Genomic DNA, 13,284 nt, shown 5'->3' with positions numbered 1-13,284 from the left:
ACCTGTCTCTGGGCCGGCACCCCAGCTTTTCCTGATGTTGGCCCTCAATGAGCATATCCAGGCCTTGTTACTGCTTGATGGCTTCCCATTGTGGCCCTGCTTGGCCCTCAGCCTGTGGTGTGGTCTCCGATGCCAGTGTAACATGCGGTACCAAGGAATTGACTCTCTTAGAGCCTTTTAAGAGAGTAGAAAGGACAAAGGTGGAATTTATATGAAAAATACATGCCTCATTTCAAGTGAGCCAGAACCAGGTCTTGTGTTCCAAACAGGAGTATATATTTTTTCCCAGCCTGCCTAACCTCCACTGGGGCTTCCTATATAACTAACAGTTTATCTCTGCTCTGAAAATTCCTGGACAAAAGTAACATTCAGTTCAGCTTTTCCTACATAAGCACACAACTCTGAAACGCATTACCAAAAGCCTTGAAAATGACGCACGACCACCTAAACTTCCGGAAATCACTAAAAACTAACCTATTCAAAAAGGCATACCCTACAAATCCAATCTAAATGCCTGATCTCTGCGACACAACAAAATTAAAATACGTAATGGACATAACTCAATTCCTCCGCTGCACACTTCCCTAAATGTGACTTTGCCACATGAACTCTATCTTCCCACAATATCACTCTGTATTTGTTCTCACGGAGCCGTCAAACCACTTCAGGCACAGGCAGCTCCTTGTGACTCTGGGCAAGTCACTTAACCCTCCATTGCCCCATGTAAGCCGCATTGAGCCTGCCATGAGTGGGAAAGCGCGGGGTACAAATGTAACCAAAAAAAAAAAACGCCTTCTGGTACTATGTAAGCCACATTGAGCCTACAAATATGCAGGAAAATGTGGGATACCAATGCAACAAATAAATAAAATACCGGTGTCAAGTGCCCCTCAGTGTTCGTGGAGGAAGCTTTGCCGGAGTCGAGGCAGGAGCCAGCTCCTTGAAGCCCCTCTTGGGGACATGGTTCCTCTACATCAAGGCAGACTCGGTCTTGACACTCCTAGGAGGAAGCTTTGTCAGACACCAATAAGGAATGCTCAAGGGAGTCAGAGGAGGATCCAAAGTACTTTTCCTTGAATGAGTCCTATGGCATCCCCTCTGAACCCTCCCCTTGAAAGAAGTCTCCTCGGGGAGCCTTTCATTTCCATCTTTTGAAAAGGAAATGGCTGCAGCCATTCCATTTCCTTTAGAAATGGAGGACAAGCCCAGGGATAAAATAGTCAAGGTCCTGGACTATAGGTCTCCTCCTAGGGAGGCTGACTGTCCCTCTCCACGAGGTACTCAAGAAAGTCCGCGATCATAACTGGCAGTCCCCTCTATCGGTCCCTATCATGCCCAAGAAGACACTCAGTACCGGATCCACGGTACACCTAGTTTTAGTAGGCCCCAGTTGCCTCACAATTCCTTTCCAAAATGGCCAAGAGTACTAGGGACTATGCCTCGGCACCCCCAGGCACAGGAGCTAGAAGCTTGGACTCTTTTGGAAGGAAGATGTTCAAGCCTTCAATGCTCGTGTCCTGTATTCAGTCTTACCAGTTCTTTACAAGTGTCTACTTGCAGGACTTGGTGCCTAAGTTGCTGGACTTGGCGGAATCTCTCCCTCTGGAGCAGGCCGAGTTGGTACGCTAGTTGGTCAAGCAGCAGAAGGCGTGTTGTAAGTTCTTGGCCAGGGACACCTACGACACTTTTGATGTGGCATCTAGGATCTTTGCTCAGAGTATACCAATATGCAGACTCTCATGGCTGCGTATTTCTGACTTGGAACATTCTATTCAGCAGAGGTTGGCAGATTCCCTATGCCAGGGAATAACCTTTTTGGAGAGAAGGTTGAGGTCGCTGACCAAATCAAGAAACATACTGATACCAAAATACTTCCTGGATGCAGAAAGCATCTGGCAGGAGAGAGAGGTAAGTCAGGGCAGGGTACCTACTACCCACAGAGGCGTAGGTACGCAGCTCCTTCTTGCCAGCCTGCTCAGGATCAACCCCAGCACGCTTGTTCTCATCAACAGTGTGCGCCTAAGGTCCCTGCTTTTGACTAGCTTCAGCAGAGCATAGCTGTTGTCAAAGTGTCCGTACCGGACGACCCTCCAGTTGAAAGGAGGCTGAATTTTTCTACGACTGGTGGGTTCTTCAAATAGTCCGTCTCTGATATGCCCTGAGTTGGCTTCAAAAAACCTCAAAATTGTCTACCAAGGGCTCATTACTTCAGCTCTCAGCACAAGAAGGTACATACCGAGGAACTCTCTGCCCTTCTGAAGGCCCATGCTCTCAAACCCATTACACCAGGGGAAGAAGGGTGGGGATTCAATTCCAGGTATTGCCTCATCCAAAAGAAGACGGGGGATGCATCCCACCCTAGACCTAAGGGCCATAAACAAATTCCTGGTCAAAGAAAAGTTCAGGATGGTTTCCCTGGGCACCCTTCTTCCTATGATTCAGAAACACGATTGGCTCTGCTCTCTAAACTTAAAGGATGCATGTACATACATCCCGATACTTCTAACCTACCTACTTCTAGCCTACCAGATGTATCTTTGGTTTCAGCTGGGAATGCACCACTTCCAGTACCACGCGTTTCCTTTTGGCCTCACATCAGCAGCCAGGGTCTTTACCAAATACCTAGCAGTAGTCACAACATCGCTACGCAGGCTAGGAGTGAATATGTTTCCTTATCTTGACAATTGGCTGGTGAAGAGCACATCAGGAGTGGAGGACTATTCGGGTGTTAGAGCTAATAGGGTTCGTTATACACTACCCCAAGTCCCATCTTCAACCTGTCCAGCAATTAGAGTTAATTGGAGCACTGCTCGATATGCAGAAGGTTAGAGCCTTCCTCCCAGAACCAAGAGCAGACACTCTAGCTGCCCTGGCTTCTCAGGTTCAAGCCTCTCAGCAGGTCACAGCATGGCAGATGTTGAAGTTGCTGGGCCACATGGCTTCCACAGTTTATGTGACACCCAAGACACGCCTTCACATGAGATCAGCCCAATGGACCCCTAGCCTCACAGTGGTGTCAAGCATGGGAGAGGTCATCCAAGTGTTTCCAGACCTTGTTCACCCTCTGTTCTGGTGAACTATTTGATCCAATTTGACTCTAGGACTCCCATTCCAAATTCCTCAGCCTTAAAAAGTGCTGAGGTTGGGGAGCTCATGTGGATGGGCTTCACACTCAAGGAGCCTGGTCAGTCGAGGAAACAGGTCTTCAGATCAACCTTCTGGAGCTCCGGGTGATTTGGAACGCTCTAAAGGCTTTCAGAGATCGGCTGTCTCACCAAATTGTACTCATTCAAACAGACAACCAGGTTGCAATGTATTACACCAACAAGCAGGGGGGCACTGGATCACGCCCTCTGTGTCAGGCTGCCATCCAGATGTGGCAAAAACAACAGTCTGGCTAACAGCCTGAGCAGGATTATGCAACCGCACAAGTGGTCTCTCAGCATGGGCATTGCCCTCAAGATCTTCCGAACATGAGGCACCCCTTCGGTGGATCTCCTTGCCAATCACCTGAATCACAAAGTCCCTCAGTTCTATTCCAGGCTTCAGGCTCACAACAGGCTAGCATCTGATGCCTTCTTCCTGTACTGGGGGATGGGTCTTCTGTATGTGTATCCTCCCATCCCTCTTGTGGGGAAGACTTTGCTGATACTCAAGCAACACCACAGGACCATGATCTTACTGACCCCACAGCAGATCTAGTTTCCTCTTCTTATGGAGTTATCCTCCGAAGAACCATGGAGATTGGAGTGCTTTCTGACCCTCATCATGCAGAATGAAGGATCTCTTCTACATCCCAACCTTCAATCTTTGGCCCTCATGGCCTGGATGTTGAGAGCCTACAATTTGCATCTCTCAGTCTGTCAGAGGGTGTCTCCCAGGTCTTGCTGGCTTCCAGGAAAGATTCCACCAAGCGGTGTTACTCTTAAATGGAGGAGGTTTGTCATCTGACGTGAGGGCAAGGTCCTAGATCCTATTTCCTGCCCTACACAGACCCTGTTTGAATACCTTCTTCACTTTTCTGAGTCTAGTCTTAAGACCGTAAGGGTTCACCTCAGTGCAATTAGTGCTTACCATCATCGTGTAGAAGGTAAGCCCATCTCTGGACAGCCTCTAGTTTGCTTTATACCAGGTTTGCTTTTGTCAAAGCCCCCTGTCAAACTTCCGCCTTGCTTGAAGTCATGTGACCTCAATGTCATTTCATCCAGCTGATGAAAGCTCCTTTCAAGCCTATTTCTGCCATCTGAAGTACCTGACCTGGAAGGTCATTTTCTTGGTGGCTGTTACTTCAGTTTGTAGAGTCAGTGAGCTTCAGGCCTTAGTAGTGGATGCACCTTATACTAAGTTTCATCACAACAGAATAGTGCTCCGCACGCACCCTAAGTTTCTACCGAAGGTCGTGTCGGAGTTCCATTTGAACCAGTCAATTGTCTTGCCAACATTTTTTCCATGACCTCATTACCATCCTGGTGAGAGCAACTTGCACACCTTGGATTACGTGCACTGGCCTATCACATGGAGTGGACATGGCCCTACAAACAGTCCATCCAGCTTTTTGTTTCTTTTGATCCAAAATGTCTGGGGGTCCCATCGGGAAAGACAGAAATGCAATCTGCCAGCCAATTAGAAATTGTTTCACTTATGCCCAGGCTGGGCTGACCCTAGAAGGTCATGTCATGGCTCATAATGTTAGAGCCTGGGCTGCATTGGTAGCCGCCCACTTGCAGTCAGCCTACATTCAAGAAATTTGCAAAGCTGCAATGTGGTCTTCAGTCCACACATTCACATCTCATTACTGCTGCGATAGTCGGTTCGGGCAGTGTTGCAGAATCTGGGGTCTAGAATCTACCCCCCAGGCCTGTTTTATTCTGTTCCAGGCTGCACTCTCACTCAGTTTATATATAGTTTTAAGTTAATCTGAGTTATGTCCTTGCTATTGTGAGGCCCAGTTGTCCAATATTTGTTATTTGTAGTGAGCCTGGATGCTAGGGATTCCCCACTTGTGAGAATAAATAGGCCTGCTTGTCCCCAAAGAAAGCGAAGGTATGTACCTGTAGCAGGTGTTCTCTGAGGACAGCAGGCCTTATGTTCTCACAAAGCCGCCCAACTCCCCTTGGCATCTCCTATTTACATTTTAGTTTTGCTGTAGTATCTAACTGCAGGAGATGCGTCCTCACACCAGGCAGGAAGGCACTCGCTCAGGCACAGGGGAATGTGTCTCGCGCTCCACAAAGCTTTGTTTTGAGCTTGTTAGAAGCTCCGGACTGGGCAACAAGGCGCTGCGTTATTCACTTGTAAGAATGTAAGGCCTGCTGTTCTCGGAGAACACCTCCTTCAGGTAAGTACCTTCACTCTACAAGACTTCCTGATTTTTGCGAACGTCTACTGGTTGTAGACTATTCATAACTCTCAGTTTTGTTTTGTTTTTTGCTTGACTAAACTCCACAAGAAACTGTGCCTTCTTTTGTCACACACCTATGCTTTGGAATTAACACCCAGTACAGCTTCAATCTGAAATGTGAAGTTAAGGCTGCCCTGAAGATTCACCTTTTGACCAAGGCATTTGATAATCTAGGTCAGTGTTTCCCAAAGTCAGTCCTGGACTATTTCCCTTGCCAGTCAGGTTTTTAGGATATCCACAATGAATATGTACGAGATTGATGGGCATATACTTTGCCTCCATTGTATGCAAATCTCTTCATGCATACTTATTTTGGATATACTGAGAACATGACTGGCAAGGGGGTACGCCAAGACAGACTTGGGAAACACTTATCTAGTTCAATGGTGGTTGCAGCAGCTGTTAAGGTATCTGTTCTCTCTCTTATCAAATGTCTTCTTTCCCTATTCAATTTGATGTAGTTCTGTTCTGCTTCTTGTCTGATTTAGTTGGTTGTTCAGCGCCTTGTGCTATGTGTTACAAGGTGGTATATTAAGTCTGAATAAACATGTCTTTATAAAATGAACTCACTATTCCCACTAAAATTGCAGAAACATGTAAATCTTTTTATAAACAATGCCTATAAATCATGACTCCATGCATGATGCACATAAAACTCTGCCCTTAAATGCTGCATACTCGAGTCACATAAACCTTCACACATTCTTGTCTCTACACATACTTTTACATGTGCTTCCTATGGAATAATTTTATAAGAGGCTGTTTACATACAAAATAAAATCCTTTACTGAATTACCCCCTAAAGGTGCCCCATAAAATGTAAATACTCCCAAAAATGGGAAGAAATCAAAGGAACAAGCATGACAATACATTCTGATCACTTTTAATTTTTAGGGCATCAGAGAATCATGTACTTAAAACAGATCAAAGGCCATTTTCTAGGGAGCATTGTCCCTTAGCATGTCTTGACCTTAAAATTCTTCTCAATCATTGGCCCAGTAGTTTTAGCAATACAAGTTGTGCTCCATATCCCATATGTCAGTGGTTCCTAAACCTGATCCTGGAGGCACTCCAGCCAATCAGGTTTTCAGGATATCCACAATGAATATTCATGAGAGAGATCTACATGCACTGCCTCCACTGCATGCAAATCTCTCTCATCAACTTGACTGGTTGGGGTGCCTCCAGGACCAGGTTTTGGAACCACTGACATAAGTGAAAATAAAAACAGTCTTTAAACACTTTAAGATTGTTTCAAGACTGTTTTTAATTTCACATATGGGATAAGAATCATATATGAATTGTTAATAGTCTCCAGTGAACATTCATTATTTGTAATTTTTTGCACAAAGACAACTACTTGCTATTTGTGTCATTTACTTCTCTCTCTCCCCCCCCCCCCCCCCCCAATTCCTCAGTTATCAAGAGACAAGTGTAGTTCCTTGGAAGTTTCCTAACCAGTACAGACAGGCCCAGTCCTGCTCATGTTCTTAGAAAACTGAGGATAAGCAATCCCCAGTGAGGAGATCTCAAAAGTGAACCAATTCATTCCAGTGGTCATTATTTTAAATCAAACACAACAGGGTCAAACACACATTACAAAATATTTTTTTTAATTAAAAGGTTAAACAGTGAAATATTGAAGGGTGGTTTTTTGTTTTAAGATTATACATTTGACTTTATTATTATAACTCACAGTGGTTTTAAAATGCTTCATACAAATAGGTTGCATCAGCAGAAGACCCTGAATGCAAACAGCCCTTAAGTATATAAAGTGAATTGGTTTATTTTATCTGTTTCTTTTAAAGATTGTGCACAGTAAGGTATTCAGAAAAGTGAATTATAAAAGTGTAAAACAATTGTGCAGCTCACAGCAGCATTCCCCCCCCCCCCCCCATTAAATGCACTCACACTCATACAAGCACAAATTCACTCACACCTTCTCATTATACTACTGCATAGGGGGTGCTGTTCAGAAACAAGACTGAGCAGTTGTGTTCAAAGAGGACAGGATGAACCCTTGGGTGGGCCCCTTCCTGACCGGAGATCCCCTTGCAGGCAGATTTTAATATTTTCCTCATGCCCCATTGGCAGGACTGAGGGAATTAATTCTGCAATAAAGCACAGCTGGTTGGCTCACATTTAAGAAACGTTCATTAAAGCAGCAGTACTACCCTACCGTTAAACTAACTTAGTTAAAAAGTAAAATAAGAGAGACTTTTCCTTTGATTCTATCAAAATCTCTGATGAGAAATACTTGTTGAAAGAATCGGAAAACTTCAATTTAGCTACTCCTCCCTTATCACTCTAAATAAATCAGGATGCTGCCATGCTGACTACCTTCATAAACCTGTGCAACTGACACAGTCCTTTGGGTGGATCTTTCTGAAAGCAAGAATATTCAAAATAAATATTCTCAGGGGGAAAAAAAAGAGGCAACAAGGGGTGAGAGCTAGGCAGCCCAGTCTTTTCAGGAATGTAAGTATTACTGCTGCTTTGAAATGCAGAGGAAAGAGGATGGAAGTAAATATACAAAAAGGAAGTAGTAGCTAGCTAAAACAAGAGTCAATGGATATTCATGGAACAATGATCCTGGAATAACTGTTTTAGTACAAACAATGCTTACACTCCCTGCACCAGGAACTTCTGAGTGGGCACTTTTATTGGTGGAGAAAATAGGGAGAAACACTAGAGCACGCTGACCTGTACCATCTACATTACATTGTGTGGGAGGTACTCGGATGCCATCCATGATCTGAGTACGGAGGCCAGGGAAATCTACAGCATTCTGAGGGCAGGACACTAAAATCCAATAGATCAATTAGTTAACTGTGCCCAGCGCTGTAGTTCCAAAAGAAAAACAAAACATTGAGGTCTGAAGAGCAACCAGTTGAAAGTTGTGGGTTTTGGAATGATACCTAATGTGGTTCTTTAAAATGTTATTCTTTTGCCCAAGAACCCTTAGGTGTCAAAAGATTTTACTCAAATTACAAGATGGCTGCCAAGTGCCTCAAACTAAGTCAGCTGGTCAGAATACTTATTTTCATTTCCGTAAGAAGATACACATTCCCCCAGTCTTCTAATTCTGCTGCACAGAAAACTGAGGAAAAAGGACAGCACACCATTAGCAGAAGTTTCCCATGTTGAAAGGCACAGCAAAAATATCCCCCACTTTCAAAAGGAACACAGTTTGAATGTGGTGAGGATGGGCAGTGAAAGAGAATATATATCGTGCTACATTACCATACATAAAAAGTAGGAGCATCCCTACAAATCAGGGACAGCAGAAAATGTTTTTGGGTTGGAGGGTGGACAAATCAGCCAACCTCTGACTTTATCATGCCCCCACCCCGAAAAACTCTATTTGCTGATGCCATGCGGGGCAAAACACTGGTCAGGTTATAGTCATGATGGCACATCCTGTTCTGCTGTCTAAGCTACAAATCAATACTGTCACACCCTTTTCCAAAATACAGCAAGGCAGCGTTGGGGAAAGGGCATTCCCAGTCACTACTATCTCATCATTGTATTCTTATTTCTGATGCAATAATTTCCTTCTGCTTTCTTGAGCTTATAGCTCAGTTGGAACTGGCCTGGTCTGGGGCACCATTTGTTTCTAACTGGAGGAGATTTCCCAGTTTTATATTCCCTCCAAATTCATTTAGCCCACTCACTGAAGTGACACTTTGCAGCGGTGTCCACTCACCTGGACCCCTTCTAGAACTCTGCAATATTGTCCTAAATCTCATCCCTAGGTGTCACCATTCTGCTATGGCTACCCTCCCCTTCACCGAAATGGTGATTTACACAAAAGACATTAAACAGTTGGCTCACTATTCACTTATGCAATTATACCTAATTCCATGCTCCATTCTCACAGCATTTTTTGGTACTGGTAAGGTTAATACTTCGTGAGAAAAAGTGAGATACATATATTATTAAAGGTAAGCAACTTATGCTTCTGAGAAGACTTAATTCCAAGAAAATATATCTTTTTAAATGCAGTCTGCTTGGTGCTTGACTCATAGCGTCTATCCAATCGGGGGAAAAAACATCAAAATAAAAAATTGACATCTGAAGCTAAGCAAACAAAACCAATGTTAAATCACTAAGATAAGGTATCCCTCCAAATGATGGTCAAGTGGGAGCTCAACTTCTCAAAGTACTTTGGAGATGAGGGGGTGCTCCCATTTTACAAAAAAAAAAAAAACAACCCCCCAAAAATCCTAAGTAGAAATTTTGACGCGCACTGAGACCCCCCCTTTTACCGCAGCGCGTAAAATGTAGGTCTTTCTTTTCTGCAGGAAATGGCCATGCTGCAAGTAAAGCACGTGCCGTGTGGCTATTTCGGGAGGGGGAGGGGCAGCCTTTACTGCCACCCATTGATGTGGCGGTAAGGGCTCCCTGCTAACCTGGTGGTAATTGGGCAACGCTGGGGGTGGGAAGTACCACCGGGCTGCTGTAGTAGCCCAGCAGTACTTCCCTTTTACTGATCGGTAAGCCTGCGTTGGGCTTACTGCTGCTTTGTAAAAGGGGCCTTAAGAAACTTATTTGGCAATCTCCAAAAAGTGTTATTGAAAATATGGAGGCAAATATATCACTTTTTTTCTCTGTATTTTCTTGTTGAATAAGAGTTCCCATTCTTAAACATTTGAACAAATTCACATTCACAGCCAAATGGCCATCGTTCAAAAATAATTCTCCTATCCCTATTACCCACTTGCAGAAAACAGCCTTCATCCTCCTTCCACAACTGGAGTCTCTTGGATTTAATTTTTTTTTTTACAATTTTTTTGTCGAGTTTGCAACTGGAAAAAAAAAATCAAAGTGAGTTCAGAAAAGATGTGAGAAGTTCCTCTAGTATTACAGTTACTGGTGGAAAAATATGTTGCTCTATGAATGACGTGACAGAGAAGTATTCTGCAACTGCAAGTGAATTTGCTCCCAAGAGATTCCAGCATTCTAAAAATCACATACACGAGTCTTGCTTACTACTATCCCTTCTGCAGCCAACGACTACCACAGCAAAAGAGTCCATGCCATGGAAACTGAGAAAACGTCAGCAGATAAAATCCATATGCAAAGCCGAATGACACTCAGATACTTATAGTGAAACACAAGTATGGCTCTGCAATAGAAGCAATGACTTTTGGCAAGATCCAGAGCTCATCTTAATTCCTGAAGATTTCCACAATTTTATTGTAATTTTCAGGTTGTTTTTTTTTGTGAAAAGTTATACTGTTGGTGAACATCTATCTTTTTTAACTGAAGGTCATTAACGTCAGGGGATGCAATAGTATAAATTATCTACTCATTTTTAAAGAAACTATTCATTTTGGGGTCCTTTTAGCAAGCCGCGGTAAAAGGAGGGGCCATTTTTGCTGCGTGCCAGGGACCTTTCTACCCCAACGGGTAAAAAGTCCCTAAAAAAAGACATGACCACGGAGTAAGATTATTCATGTGGGGGGGGGGGGGAGGGATGACACCACCACTCATTGAGGTGGCAGTAAGGGCTCCCGCGGTAATCTGATGGTAACTGGGCAGCACTGATTACCGCCAGGGTAGTACCACACTGGAAATTACAGAATTATTTTCCATATCATCAGAAAAGGCGTGCACTTGTGGCAGAGTTACTGCCAGCGGCTGCATTGGGCCAACGGTAGTTCTGGGTTGCAACGCACAACCCTTTTAGTAAAAGGGCCACTTTAAGAGGTCTTCCCCTTTGTAGCAGCTTCAAATATGAATACTACAAAGAAAACACATATCCAGAATTTTTTTTTAAACAGATATTCATGATGTTCCCTAGAATGTATAAAGACTAATTTTTTTTTTAATATATTTTCTTGTGGGACTTTTTTTCTAGGTTGTGGCTTTCCACAATAAATGTGGGTGTGTTAACAAGGAATCAGCTGAGACAATGCTTAGCCTCAGGCCTTGCCGACCTGTAAAAGTGAAATCTGACATTAATACTGTGCTGAGGATGGGAAAATATAATGCTTGCTTTAGGGTTTCTCAGATATCCACCCTGCTTTACTCCTGTTAGGCAAACTCCTCCAAGTTATATGGCACTGGGTCTGTCATGTGCATATTTTAATGATACATCAATCTCTAGTGAACCTCTGGCTGGTTAGGGCTTTACAGGGGATAATTATTTAGATATTTGGCTGTCAATGGTGGAAGCTCCTTTGTTAGAAGCTTTATGTTCTCCTGATTATGTGGTGGAACGAAATGAAAAATGGTTTTAGAAGGTGTGATTGCAGCTTTCAATTAAATGTATCGTCCCTCTGTTACTCGAACACCTTGGAAATACAGGCATGCCTCAAATTGTGTTATACTGATTCAATTATTTTTTATTGGCCTGCACATGATATGTAAAGGTGGCTGGTTTGTGGAAAAAGGACTCTTAGGGGTGTCTTCTTTCACCAATCCTATTTAAAGTATTTCTGCAGCCTATAGGGCGCCATTAAAAAGAGTTGCATGTTTCACACTTCAGTTATGCTGATGGATGTTCAGATTTTCTTCCCAACCGTTTCTGTTGAGATTGCCCTACATAGGCTCCTGAATCTTGTTTGGCAATAATTGATGAGAGGATAACAGCTAGCAGGGTGAATAGCCTAAAAGGATCTTTCAATGGTGGGGCATTATTCTGGGGGAAAGTTGTGCCTGTAAAAATCTAAGGTCAAGGATCTGAGGACTGCACTTCATTCTGCCTCAACATTTGAAGATTTGCTACAGCAAAGAAAAGTATTTGTGTGCCTGAAAATGGCAAAATAATTTTGGGCTTTGTTATGCTGACCTTAGGCAAGCGATGCTCTCGGTGGTCCATTCACATTTGGTTTATACTAATTCAGTTTATATGAGTCTTCCTCAGAAGGTTCAAATGGCTTAAAACACAGGAGCCAAGATTGTTTTTGGCTACAAACAGTGGGAAAGGGCTTACAGCACTAGCTCCTCCACAAGGGTAAGAATTGAATTTTAGTTCATTATTTGGTCTTCAAGGCTTTGCAAGATTTAGGCCTCCAATATTTAACCTATTTAATTCATCAATATACCTTAAGTAGATGTCCGAGATCCAGTAAGTGCTACACTGTGGATTTATTCATTGTCTGAGATTAAGTTGTTCTATACCCTAAAAAGTACCTTGGGAAAATTCTCAATAGTGGAATCTACTTCTGAGTGAACTTAAACTAACTATATGATCTTCAGGAAGAAATCTCAGCGATCTTTATAATTTGATTCACTGATTGTATTATACTGTGTTTACACAGTTTGTAATTATATTTGGAGTAAGTTCTTATGTATTTTGTAATGACATCACAGTGTTATAGTGTTTGTATTACTGAGTTTGTTGGATGCCATCTTGAGTTAGATTTTTCAGATAAAGCAGACTATAAAAATACCATTTTAGATTAGATTAGACAAAAATATAGGAGCAATTTTACTAAGCTGTGGCAAAAAGGGCCCTGCGCAAGCAGTGGGGGCCATTTTTGCCGCATGCTGCTGTCCTTTTTACCATGGCCATGCGAGGGGCAGCACTTACCACCACCCATTGAGAGCCAGCTTTGTTCCAGATTAGCGTGTGGTAAGCCCGTGTTGGGCTTACAGCCACTTTGTAAAAGGGCTCCATAGTGCGGTGCACGAGTAGTGCACTTGGGGCTTTTTTTCAATAAAGAATTTGCCCAGAGGAACAAAACAGAGGGAAGTCACTTTTGAACAAGGCTGTTCATATTGCAATGAGAAGAGCAAAGGATCCAAAATGGAACCAATCTGTCACTGCATAACTTTAGGCTGATGTATTGAAATTTATGCACACTTGAAAGGTCAGAAATTGGAAAATAGCTCCCAAAAACCAGTCTGTTATCTTCCTGCAATAAAGCCTGTAT

This window comes from Microcaecilia unicolor, chromosome 2 (genome assembly GCF_901765095.1).
Source record: "Microcaecilia unicolor chromosome 2, aMicUni1.1, whole genome shotgun sequence".
Lineage (NCBI taxonomy): Eukaryota > Metazoa > Chordata > Amphibia > Gymnophiona > Siphonopidae > Microcaecilia > Microcaecilia unicolor.
The sequence above is the reverse complement of the archived record's forward strand: the minus strand, read 5'-3'. Positions refer to the sequence as shown.